Source organism: Glandiceps talaboti, chromosome 1 (genome assembly GCF_964340395.1).
Source record: "Glandiceps talaboti chromosome 1, keGlaTala1.1, whole genome shotgun sequence".
Classification (NCBI taxonomy): domain Eukaryota; kingdom Metazoa; phylum Hemichordata; class Enteropneusta; family Spengelidae; genus Glandiceps; species Glandiceps talaboti.
In genome coordinates this window covers 13,952,395-13,966,330 of record NC_135549.1, presented here as the reverse complement: position 1 = coordinate 13,966,330, position 13,936 = coordinate 13,952,395, and the positions used below count along the sequence as shown (strand labels likewise).

The 13,936-nt window shown below is 36.0% G+C and overlaps 1 protein-coding gene across 1 annotated transcript in view; it reads right to left on the bottom strand.

Annotated features, from left to right (window-relative positions):
- The window catches only part of LOC144433517 (uncharacterized), a 120,309-nt gene that overhangs the window by 53,283 nt on the left and 53,090 nt on the right, over nucleotides 1–13,936 (bottom strand). The gene's annotated exons all lie outside the window — the stretch shown is intronic.

The following is a 13,936-nucleotide window of genomic DNA, read 5'->3' as shown; positions in this document are numbered from 1 at the left end:
GTACACGGCTTCCCTTACATCTGATGGCCTAGAGGTATATGTAATACATTTTGTATCTACCGTGCGTAGTCCTTGCTGCATCCCGACATACTTTAATATAAATGCAAGAACAGGTGATACCGTGGCCTTACAAATGTGCAATCTGTGTTAAACTTTCAAACTTGTGAATTGTTGACACGTTTCTTCTTATTAATCCTTTAGTTCACATGTGGAGAATGGTTAGAGTAGCCGAGTTTCTGTGCGATCCACAATGCTGCCTTTTATTTCTGAATTGCTAAAGTCCTTGGGGCAAGATTTGAAACATGATTGCGCCTCAGTCAACCCAGCTGTACAATTGGGCACCTGGTAGGATAAAGGTTGTAATGTGAATGCTTTAATACTATGCGCTTTAAACCAGAGGGCTGCAATGAATGGTATGCTCCCAGAGAGTTTGGAGAGTATATTTAAAGGTTAATTGTGCCGCAGTAGGTTCTATTTCAGGTTCCGTCGAGGAATCATCGTGTCCATGACTTTTTTTAAAAATCGTGTTTACTATAGGACTTTTGGCTATATTAATTCCTTGCAAGATATTGACATGTTTTTTTCAATCTGAGTACCTTTAAAACAAGTCAACATAGAATGTAATAAAGTGTTGAAACACTCTACTGACACTTTGTCTTAAACGAATCAACTGACGTAAATTTTGTTGTTATTTGTCATATTTCCTTTTTTGTATATTTCATTCATTTTTTCGAATATCTGTAATTGGGGCAACCGATAGGCGTCTCTATTAAATATATTTAAAACATGAAAATAAATATACATTGAATTATTAGAAAATTGTTGAAATTGGTGTATTTACGGAAAAAGAGGTATTGCTCCTGTGAAATATGTATGTCTATCTAGTATCAATAAGAAAATACAAATATTACTAAATTCCAATTATTAACCTCAACCTGCATCCCATGGAGGGCCTATAGTACTACTGTAACATAGCCGCCCGTTTGCCTGTGTCTATAATACCAATTCATCAACTCGTCCGTCCGTCCGTCCGTCCGCTCGACTTTCAATTGATTGATTGATTGGTCAATTTGTCCATCCATCCATCCATCCATCCATACATCCATCCATCCATCCATCCATCCATCCATCCGTCCGTCCGCTCGACTTTCCATTGATTGATTGATTAATTGGTCAATTTGTCCATCCATCAATCCATCCATCCATCCATCCGTCCGTCCGTCCGTCCGTTCGTTAAGTTATCCATATTTTGACATTGCCTTTAATTTTTTCTTGCTAATCGCAAACTATGTATGTATTTAACATAGGAGTGTGTCTCATTTTTCTTGAACCATTACACAGGTGTCAAATGTATGAAGAATGACGTGTTGAATTCTACTATTACACATCGTTAGAATATGGCTTTTACGTAGACTTGTAAGATCATTTTCATGGGAGATTTTTCATTTCAAAATGTTTTCCCCTTTTTGGCCGACAACTGTGTAAAATAGACATTGATCGACACTGGCAAAAATGACTTTATGTAATAAGTGAATTGAACCTAAAGTAAAGACTATGATAATCGAGGGTGGCGTGATGGGAACATGTATTATTCAAAGAAACAAACAAGGTGGAAGTGTTTCCCGTTCCCTCTATTTTACACTCTCTTGATAATTGTGTTCATTCGTGGAATAAATCAACAAGTAGAACAATTTCAAGGACAAATAGTTCCCAAATAGACGTGCCTTCTTTGTCTACAGAGTTACGCTGACTTGATTTGATTCACCTGACTAGTCAGGTTTTAATGGTGAGATGCCAACTACTATATGTCCTTGATTAGCACTTTCAATTGTCAAAAGCCGCTTGTTCGCTGTGGGAAATACAATTTTTAGGACATCCATTAATTGAAAATGCCTAAAAAAAGACGTGCAATTTATTTGTTACGAGGGTAAGTAATAGGACACGAATAACCATCTCCATTTTCAATTCACATACAGCAGGCTTGGTCGATGACATTGCTTTGCAATCAACAGACAGTTCTATTCAAGCCGTTTTCAAGTCGTTATCACCTGGGGTTTTCAAACAAACGATCACCTCTCTAGACTGAGACTGGACCTTAGATGTTCGGTAAATTGCGGGTTTTTTTCAACGTGTCTACTTCTCGTCACAAAAAAAATGGCGTTTCAAGGCTGGCTCGGCATAGTGACAGATTTGTCGTAACCATGCAAAATGTTTTATGTAAAACAGACGACATCAGAGGATCAATCGATGTGCTTAATACAAAAAGACGGCGACTGTCTTAATTATCGATAGAACGATAAATCTTCGCTGAACTTCATCAAGACTATTTCTTTTGTTGACGCCGCCAATCGCCGTCTCTGATGTAGTACGTATGACAGTGAATTGTTTATCAGATCTTGTATTCAGTTTATCAGACAAATAGGCGCATTTTTCACCTTCTTACTAATAATTTTATCTCAGTCTTTTCATATTCCAAGTTGGCGTGTACATTACAAACATACACCATATCATTTTACAATAATATGAGGTTTCTGATTTGTCAAAATCATCGTAAAAATTCACAAGTGATGTAAATAGACACTCAGAAATAGAAATTGCAATGCCATGAATTAATCACACAGTGTCTGAAAGGGCTAGCTGCATTATCACTGTATCAGATATTGCAAAAACAAAGATTAATCTTACAGGGTCTAAAAGGACTGAGTGCTTTAACACTATCAGATATTGCAAAAACAAAGATTAATCTTACAGGGATCCAAAATGTCAAGTGTTAGTTTCACACTCTGTCAGAACAAAAGCCAAGACTTAATGTAATAAAACCAAACGTGTTTTCTTTATCTAATTTGATCGATTCTCTAATTTCATTTATTATAATTTTTTTCTTCCGCAAGGAAGAGATATATTTATGGGTGGAAGTCTGTGTGTCTGTGTATCTGTGTGTGTGTGTGTGTGTGTGTCTGTCTGTCTGTGTGTGTGTCTGTCTGTCTGTCTGTCTGTCTGTCTGTCTGTCTGTATGTATGTATTTATGTATGTATGTATGTATGTATGTATGTATGTATGTATGTATGTATGTATGTATGTATGTCTGTGTGTGTGTCTGTCTGTCTGTCTGTCTGTCTGTCTGTCTGTCTGTCTGTCTGCCTGTCTGTCTGTCTGTCTGTGTCATCGTTTTCTCCATAACGGCTTGCTCAATTCAAACAAAATTTTGAAGACGTATTCCGTAGGGTAATGGCAAGACTTGATTAGGTTTTTGGTAAAAATTGTTTTCGGTAATTATGCTATATCTCAAGAATGCACACTTCAAATTCAATATAATTTGATACAGTCATGCATTTGCGATACCAAAGCGCATTTGTCCTGAAAATATTATTGATGTAGCTTATAGTTTTGATAAATAATTGGCATATTTTTGTAGGCCACTAAAAAGGGAAAAATAGTTTCTCATCAGGAAATGTTGTCTAAAGTGGTACGACGATGCGCTTATTTTTTTTTATTACATTCTCAACAAATGTCACAGTACATGTCGTGGTTGGCCAGGAGATCACTAAACAGCAATGAGCAAATAGCAATCAATGAGAAAAAATAACTTATTACATATGTTCTGTTGTATTCCAACAATTGTCTGTAGGAACAACAATCTCAAAACTTTGCCCTTAAGGAAGACATTCAGTTTACATCTGGTTTGTAACGATTTAGTAGTCAAAATAGATATAAAATTGAAGTCGATGGGTGTGACATGTTGGAAAACTCAGCTTGTATTGTCCTACCCTAAATTGCACATACGCATGCGCAATATCAACACTCGGGATGCACTTCAAATATAAAAGAAATAGCGTATGACTTTTTATTCATGCGTTAGCCTGCTAGAATCAATTCAAATGTACCGTTTGTCTTTCTTCATCACTTGCACTTTCCATGTTGTTTAGTTGAGCTCCCATCTGATCTACTTTCTTGTTTATTGTTATTCTTGTTATTCAGATCTCTTATATTGTGCTGCATGTCTCGCTATATTGTCATCACTGACTTGTCCGCATTAGGTAGATGCTGCTGGACGCAGTTCTCCTGTGCGAGTCAATGTCGTTTGTCGGGTGTCTCGCTGTACAACATTTTACCCACAACTCTCTCTGATTTGTAGTGTTGGACATCATCTCCTTCAAGTCAGACAAATCTCACCAGTGTATAGGGTTTTGTAAAAACATTTTTTTCCATTTGGCAATCGTAGAATTGTCACTGATGAATTTCTGAATACCCATTTTCATCGGTTCTGGTATCAGTGATTTATTGTAGAAGGAGTAGCAATTTTAGGAATTTGTCAGCAGATTTTCTTGAAAGACATGCAGAATATTTGCGACGAAACTAAGGAAAATATATGCACCTGTTATGACTTTGCCAAAGATATAGATTTATTTGAATAGGTATGACAAAAAAAGAAATTTACATACTAAAACTCATCATACACACTGACTACCCAAGTTATGGCACTTTGACAGTGAAAAGTGTTTTATTCACAGCACATGCTTAATTTAGTTGTTAGTTCATTTTTGTACAAAATTTAGAACTTTATTTTTGATTCCTAATCGTACTTTTGCTACATATTAATTAAACTTAATTTCTATGCTTAAAATGTTGAAAAGTATGGATTATTTAAAAAGTTATAAAATAAGGAACCTCCAAGCATACCAATCAGAGAGAGTTGTGGGTAAGATATTGTACAGTGCGCATGTCTGGTCCAGGGTTTAAGTCAACATCACCAAAGAGCTGTATTAGTTTACCCACAAAAGCATACTTTACTGCCGTCAAAGTCATTTCAATATGCCCCCTGTACCATAATCTGAGGGAAAAATACTTACCGAAGTAAGACCATACAAACATGTTATTCTCTCATGTCTTGTAATAAGAATTCTGTAATACTCAACTTGGCGAATTTTGTATACAAATCCTTCAAGCTAAGAAAAGAATATATTAATTTTCATTATTTATTTTTTTCATACATGTATGTATTATTATTTTCTCTTTCTCTGTGTAATAAATATAATATCATATATATAATTCCAATCCAACAACATGCAGTAACACGTGGCGTGACATCCACCGAAATACAATTATTCACGAATACAACTTCGTCTTTATATTTTAACTGAACATCGACAGTGTTCAATGTCTTTAAAATGAGCTTCTAATCTATATTCCATTACATCTCAAGCCTAAGGATTCTTCGAGATATTTGACAGAATTTCCGATGGTGACGAATCACTAAAGTATGAGTATGCTTGACTTTCGGCAATCTTGTCGGTAGTCAAAGAAAGAATAAGCAACGCCTTACAAGGCTGTTCACAGATTGACTTGTAATAGGACGCTACAAGCGTTGAAATTTCATTTAGTTCTACGTTGGTGGTTTGTTTGATAAAATCAATGAGCACGTTATGCAATATTTAGTGCAGAGATAGGCTGGGAAAGGGAGCAGACCGTATCGATGTCATCTATATAATGTTAAATATAGATAATTTCTTGATGGAATATCAGCAGCTTTCAGTCAGTTAAATATTTTAACGGAAATTTGTTGAAAAAAAAGCGATGCCAACAAAATCAGCAGTGTGTGGTCTTTAAATTTGGTGAATGGACAACATCAACTATGCATTTTACCCAAAGTCGTGAAATGAGATATTGCACAACTTCGAGAAAGCGTGTTACGTGGTGATATACACACACCAAGCTATCGTGTCTTCCAACAGCTACGTCACACTGTATTATACCACTTTCTATTTTGATGATGAATGACAGACATTTCGTTGAGTTATCAATACAATCGCGCCGAAGTTATCTATTGGAAAATTATGGCTCTTACTGTTAGGCTGACATGAAATATTCATCAGATATACATTCAAAACTATAGAAAATACTTGTTATTATGCAGAGCAACGGAAGTATAAATCACTGAATGAAAATTTAAAACTGTGGTGAGGAAGAATGGACAATGCCATCGTATGAAACTAGGGCAGGGGAGACTATAAATAACAAACAAATAAACCTTAAGCAAGGATATACAGGAGAAAAGGATATGAGAAAAAGATTAGCAACTACACGTTGGAAGGCATGATAGGAGAGGAGAGGGAGGGAATGGTCTGCATATTAAATAAGGGCATCTGGGAGAAGAAGGTGATTAACGGCAACCACTTTAACGACCCCTGCTGTGGAATTAGATCTAACATTACCAAGTGCATTTCAATGTCAAATACAAGCTTCATTAGATTATCCACTATATAAATCGTGCCCTGTAGCATGAAGTAATTACCGGTATAACAAGATACCACAAGTAAAGAGGAAATTGAGCAACACACGTACGACTAGAGCTATAGTCTAGGTCAATGTCGACTAGAGGATCAAGTAAAACGAGTTTGTATTAAGCGCTGACAATAACAGGAAACGTGAAAGTAACGTTGGTCTGCCAGGATTGATTTAGTGAAAACGAGGGTGGCGTTGTTATTTTGTATATTAATGAAAAGAACGATATTACAGTAATTTTTATTTAAAAAAATAAACTTGTCAAACTTGTCAAACTTACGGTACTGCAGACTTGTGTAGTGTCGAATACGTAAATCTGTATAACCGGTGTAGTTGATGATACAATTTACATTGCTATTGGAGAGGGAGTCTCCGACGCACCCGGTTACTCGTAAATTAATAAAAAATGTCCACAGGTGGCCATTCCAAAGTCAGGTCTAAGGCAAAATATATAGATGTCTAGTCTATGTCTACCTTGACGTTTACGGTAGACGACAGGCGTGTTGTTGAACACGAGAATGAATGCGCACTCAGTCTAGACACTCATTAAACCACCGAGCATAATAACCATTTTATGTGCAAAGTGGGTATTAACATGTGACAAGTGAATCATGTCGGCACACACTCACTAAATTTAAGAGCCGTTTTTGTCGCGCCAAGTTAACTCTCGAAAGCATCAGTGTCAGACTGGTTATATACGTGTAATAAAGGAAACAATAGTTATACATTATATTACATCGGTAATGTGTGTAATGTGTGTGTGTGTGTGTGTATGTGTGTGTGTGTGTGTGTGTGTGTGTGTGAGAGAGACAGACAGACAGACAGACAGACAGACAGACAGAGAGACAGAGAGACAGACAGACAGAGAGAGAGACAGAAAGAGGGAGGGGAGGACTTGTAGAATACTAAGGAGTAAAATTCAACAAATACGGTTAGAATGAATGATTGCAAGTCCTAGAGCAGTTGAAGCCTGAAATGGCTTGGATGATATCGATAACAAGAGTGTGGTGTGCCTTTTGAATGCTAAAGGTCGGTACCTGACTCTTTATAGTACAATTACCATTCTGATCAGTCATTTAAAACTAGACAAAGGATGGATAATTTACTGAATTTTAACTTATATAATCAACACAGTTGAACTTAGACGCTCCCATAGAGTACTAAAACTGCTTTCTTTCTTTCATTGTCTGTCTGTCTGTCTGTCTGTCTGTCTGTCTGTCTGTCTGTCTGTCTGTCTGTCTGTCTGTCTGTCTGTCTGTCTGTCTGTCTGTCTGTCTGTCTGTCTGTCTGTCTGTCTGACTGTCTGTCTGTCTGTCTGTCTGTCTGCCTGTGGAACTTGATGAAAAATGTAATATCCAGAGTGATTCATTGGTTTTTTACGGCGATAGATTTGGGGGGGGGGGGCATGTCATGAAATGTTGCAGTGATAGGGCACATATGAACATCTACGAGGGCATATACATTCTACTTAATTCCCATTTAATCTTCAACTAGTTCATTAACTAATTTTTCGCTTTTTCGTATGGATTCAGAAAATTGAGTCATTGACTACAGCTGGGTGGTGACATATAATACATAACCAAGTAACGCTCGACCTTATTTAGTCTTTTGCAGCATACAGCAAAGCTTTGTGTTTGCAATATATGTGTGCAGTGACATTACATGGCATAATGCCCACCATTGACGTCATAGTGCATCTCATAAGGTTTGAAGTACGTTTAGTTCAGGTAATTGCACGTAAATACACAATTTTATGGTAAACGTTGTTCATTACCCTCGGACACGAATCTCTCTGATTTAATACGAGGACGTATTAGCTCAACTTAGAGGTTGTTAACGGGATAACGTGATTGATTTCTTTCCTCGCATTAATGAAATAGGAATGTTGAAGTTGAAAGATACTAAAAAATTGAAAAAAGAAAGAAATGGAAAGTTGCAGTTTGTATGCGCAATTCTGGAATAGAAGATGTCATGAAAAATCTATACGAATAATACACCCAAGGTAATGAGCGTTACCAAATTTAAATAACCGGAGAGACCAAATTATTTGTAGTGATTCCACATTACTCTACAGTTTAAAAACTAATATAAAATAAAACCGTCGTAGGAATTAATCCATATTATTGCAATGATAAGGAATGTTAAGAAAAAGACGACAACTTAAGCGTAACGTATTTGTTACATTTGACTGAACTTTGCGCCACGTGCACAGACAATGAACAAATCTCATCTGCTGAATGATCTGTGATCTCAGATCATGTCGTACATCGAGCCTCCAGCTATCTATTGTGAAAATCGTACCCGTAGGTGATTCATCAATGCATGTAGAGATCCACTACGTCACTTTATTTGGCTCTAGTTATTAGATGTATTAATTTATGTGAGCACCATCAGCCAAAATGGTTGACAAATGAATTCTGTTCATGAGTCCGTATTTTTATACAACACAGACAATTCTTTTCAATGTTATTCTGTTGTTATTAAGCTTATAACTCGCCAAAGGATGTCGAATAATACGATATAACACTACTTCAAGATTACTTTTGCGTGGTCAAGGAATGTCTTGAGTAATTTGAGTACAGAAAAACACAAAAGTGTCCAACATCTAATCTTTAACGATTAACTTTCATTCCAAACAGACTTCCTAAAACAGGTTTTCATTTTTATTTTAGATATTTTCAAATTCAAACGTTTCGTAGATGTCATAGGTTTTATCCGACACCTTCGAGTGATGAGTTGAACATGAAGGATCGAATGTACCTTTTCCCTTCCGATATCATTTAGACAACGATCATGGTGATCGCGAGATGATATTGACATTGTTGTTCGAGTGAACCTACAGGCAAAAGGAATACCGCTCATTACACGTAATTGTTCTCTGATTCTGTTTGATACAGCCGCGAAGAAACCAATAAAAAACTGCACATCGTACGTTAAGATGTTTCTGCTCCTTACTGAATAATAAAACAAATAAGCGGGGTTGGGGCCTCGTCCTGTTTTCAAGGCAATCGAAAAATCTTCGTTGCTCCCATAGAATTAACACAGTATACAGCTGCCAAAATTCACAAATGGGTTAATTTTATTGTGATGTCACTTTAACCTCTATTTTAAGAATTTGCATGGTGACCCGCTGATATTTTCCCCTTGATTTGAACTGCAAATCGTTGAATATTTTTGGACAATGTACCAACAAAAGTTACAGAATCTTTTTTTAATCTGGAGGGTACAATATTTATTACAATGTACGTTTAAGTTTATCGGGCAACGGTTACATGTACAGTGTAACTGACATCTTTGGAACGTCGCAACAATCAGTAAAAATACACAGTCGTCACTGTCTAAAACGACTGATTGTTTTACACAAGTTCTTGAGAACCGCAACGCCACTGATTCAACAATGATACTATAATGTCTTGCTCGATGGACTTGTCTAGGTAAATATATCAATCGCAGTTATTTTATTGGGCATAAATGTCATCCCCAAAGTAACACTTTCCTGTCCTGTTCTGAGAGAGTACGTGCATGGAGAAGGTAACTTTCAAGAGACAGGTTGAATTATGATCACTTTCAAAGGAATATTTCATTGGCCTAATCATCACTATCTATCTGAGATATCTCGTCATATGCAAATTATTGTTGAGGATGTGGTATTTATTTGGATTTTTTACTTATAGAACAATATTACCATGATGACTTCCTACTTGAGAAATCAATGAGAAACTACATTGATTAAGTCTGTGATTATAACTCAATACATTGCAAAAAGCTAAAAAAAATGTGTAAAAAGTTTGTTATTGTACGTACAAAAACAAACATTTTACAAATTTATTATGCTTTTGCAATTTATTGAGCTACAAACTAGGACTTGGCATATGTTGTTTCACATTGATTTTTAAAGTAGGAAGTCATGGTAATATTGTTTTATAAATTAAAAATCCAAAAATAAATACCCTAATCCTCATCCATACGGTCCCTTTAAAATTACGTCATATTACTGTGGAGGAACCACAAGCTGTGCAATAATCTTCCCTTTTCACCCACGGCGCTGATACACTTTGTTGAATTATGGTCATTGTATACATCAACCCACCTTGGTTGTTATCGCAATTTTCAACATTTAACATTTTTAACCTGTTAATGTGGGGTAGTTTCGCTTGCACTCAATAAAAACGAGAGTTTAGGTTGGAGTATGTTTTCACCCCTACTTGCCTGCCTGTTTGTTTGTTTGTTTGTTTGTTTGTTTGTTTGTTTGTTTGTTTGTTTAAAGCAGAATGTCCCAAAACTTATGCATTGATTTCGATGAAACTTTGTCAACTTGAAAGATTGTTACATGTTTGTCTCCGAGAGAAGGACAAGACCAGACTAGTATATTAATTGTTGGTAGAGATTTAAAGCTGGATTTTAAAAAAGAGAATCCGTGCCCTTATGTACTACCATGCACACGAGATTGAGGTCACTTTTCTCAAAGCAGAGATAAACTAAATAAAAGTAATTAAAAATTGAATATCTCAGTAATCTAAATTATTCGCAGGTGTAACCGATCTCGGTCAATCCAACGGATGCTAAACGCACACGTTCCCTAGATTTATTAAAAACTCAATTACACTAAGATACCAAAACAACTTCAAGATACCATGCCTACTCCACCATCGAATTTCAGGTTAAGTAATGTCATCTTTGGCAATAGATTCTAGAGAATTGATTCCAGAGACGGTACATTAATACCACAACGATATATGTTATACTATGTACATGTTGTTAGCAGTGAAAGCAAAGGATCGAGTCAAATGCGAATATTAGGGTACTGTACTGATGGATTGAAACTTGTCACTCAAATGAGAAACTTGTCACTCAAATGAGATTGTAAAACACAATAACGTTCATACTGTGCATTTACTGACACCTTTTATTTAAAAAAAATGAAACCTTACCTGTTCATCACTTAACATGTCAAATAGATGCGTACATATGTGTTGTTGTCGTCTAGTCTGTGCACGTAGCTGGTAAGCTTGGTTCTATACATTTCATATACAGACAATAAACTTATATTCATGAGTTTGCTCTTATTTTGATCGGATAGATTATAGAAAATTGAGGTGCTAAATCAGATACTGTGTAATTTCTAGGTTTTTTTCAATAACGAATACTGCAATATTTTTTTCATGTGTGAGTGTCTAGTTCAGGTTTTCATTTTCCAAATGGTCTCTTTGTTGTTCATTTATTCCTTTCATGAGATGTACAGCCATTACAGATTGGAAGAATAGTTTTATATTGTCTTTTTAAGTTGATGTCAGTTTCCGCATCCACAATTTCTTGCGAGACTTCACGATTTTCGCGATTTTATTATTATTTTTTTCGAATACGTAAAAAAAAGTTTAGGGTCGGCCTGAAAAACTAGGTGGGGTCGGGTAACCGAAACCAAACAACTTTTATTATTTGACCTTAGGTGTAAATATAATACCACTACTGTACTCATAACAAGAGATGTAAAAAAATATCAAACGTACTTTACCATATTCTGTATTTTAATTACATACAATATAAAACGTATAAAAACGCATTTGTAGTGCGGCATTCGACCTTATCTGTTCATTTCTCTTTTATTCCTTCGTCCCCATCCCCACAACAAAATGTCCTTAGCTATTTCAGCGGTTTCGTTTCAGATATAATAACTCTCAAATATGTCGTACTATCAGTTTTACTGATAGTAATAAAAAAACATTATTACTATCAGTTTTGGTACCAACATTTCTGTAATTTAAGATTCCATCATTTTTTTTTTGGGGGGGGGGAGGGATTTTGTGCTAAGATGTATTCCCATGAACTTATGTATGTTAGGATAGACAAGTTAATTGAACGGGTTGATGAAAAATGTCGAATACAGACACAACACATACATCTATCAATCTCCTTTAGTTAAAAATAGCACGTAGGAGTCTCTCAATCTCGGCCATTGTGTAGTTTATTACATTTCCATCATTATCTGTATAGCATAGATGGTATTAAAAATGGAGCTTAACGTAAATCCCCCACTGTCATAATTCGAAGGAATAGGCTTACAGATGTATACCATATAACGCTGAAATGGTTTGCTTTGAGATCAAAGTAAGATATCCTTAGCTTTATACTCTACAGTTCTTGGAAACTTCATCCCCAAGATGGCTTCGAAGTGCATGGGTTCTAAGATAAATCTCGATAATTTATCAGGTAGTGGTTCTTTGGTCTGTAACGATCGAAATCTCTATACTGAAGTGTTTTAAGTATGCTTACGGATATCCTTTATCCTGATGATGACGGGTATATGTCCAGGACAAAGTTCAATGATTGAACTAAAACATATGTAAAGTCATGTACGATCAGAAGATTGAAAACTTAGGAGTGTATTAGTAGTTTTCATAATTAAGTCCTTGGTGAGAACCATCTATTCGTTAATTTCGCCCATTCATGTGTACGGATTTTGCCCGAAATCAAACTAGTTCTTGCGGTAACTGTAACAAAGATGTATGCAAAACTGCATTACAATCAGTGACGCAGTTTTTGAGATATCGTGTATACAGACAGACGGACACACACACACACACACACACACACACACACACACACACACACACTCACCCCCCTCACACACGGACACACAGAACCCATATCCATTACCTCTCCTTAAATTACGAGAAGTAAAAAATGATCCTGCAACTGCTCGAAGTTCTTCGACGTCAACTCAGTACCGTTTTAAGCATAAACATTATCGAAAATACTATTGAAACAAACTTTTTATTTTTGATTCATAAGTAACACGTTGGAGTTCATATCCACGATACAGCCACGTAGATCAGTGCAACATCTTTCAAATATGTCCACCATGCATTGACAAAAAACCCCCTCAAATCTGAAGCAAGTGATTGCATGGCATAAACAGTTGATGACTGATTGGTAAAATCACGATTTGAGTGAGTTTTAAGTCACCTAGGTATAAGTCTTTCATCGGAATATAACCTTTAACCTTTGCTCTACCGGGTTCATCACACCAGGGAATTAGACCACAGGTGACTATTATTCAGTTTGTATGTGATACAAGGCAATTACTGTAAATGTGACATCTCTGGGAAATGTTGATCGACAGTCTTCTCTTCATGAGTGGATTTTTTAAATAATTATCATGAGTCTTCAAAGAATTTACTACATGTATCTTGAACTGAAATACTTCAATTCATCAGACTTGCAGAATTGTTTTTGAATGTTCCGATTTAAGGATAGTACATAAATTAATATTTTTTGATAAGTTCATGGTTATGTACCGCCTGTTTGCCTGTCGGCTGTATGATATTCCATACGTTTAGACTGTAAGAAGTAGACTCAGTCCGTATCTCATACATCGATCCTCTTGGTGTATTCCTGGCATAATTGAACACTTTTTAAACTATAAGACCTGGAAAACAGTGACTGCATTAAGGAGAAGCAGTAGCCTCGAGGACTGGTACTTAGTCTCATTACGTTAATTTGACGAATTCTCTCTAACGGTTGAGTGCGTATATCTTAGTTCATACCAGCTGTCGCTATGTGTATAAACTATCTTTAGCTTGTAGCTGATCACTTAATAACAAATGATTTTGATTGACAGGTACTATTCTCTGGGAATCAATAACGAGTCGTGACA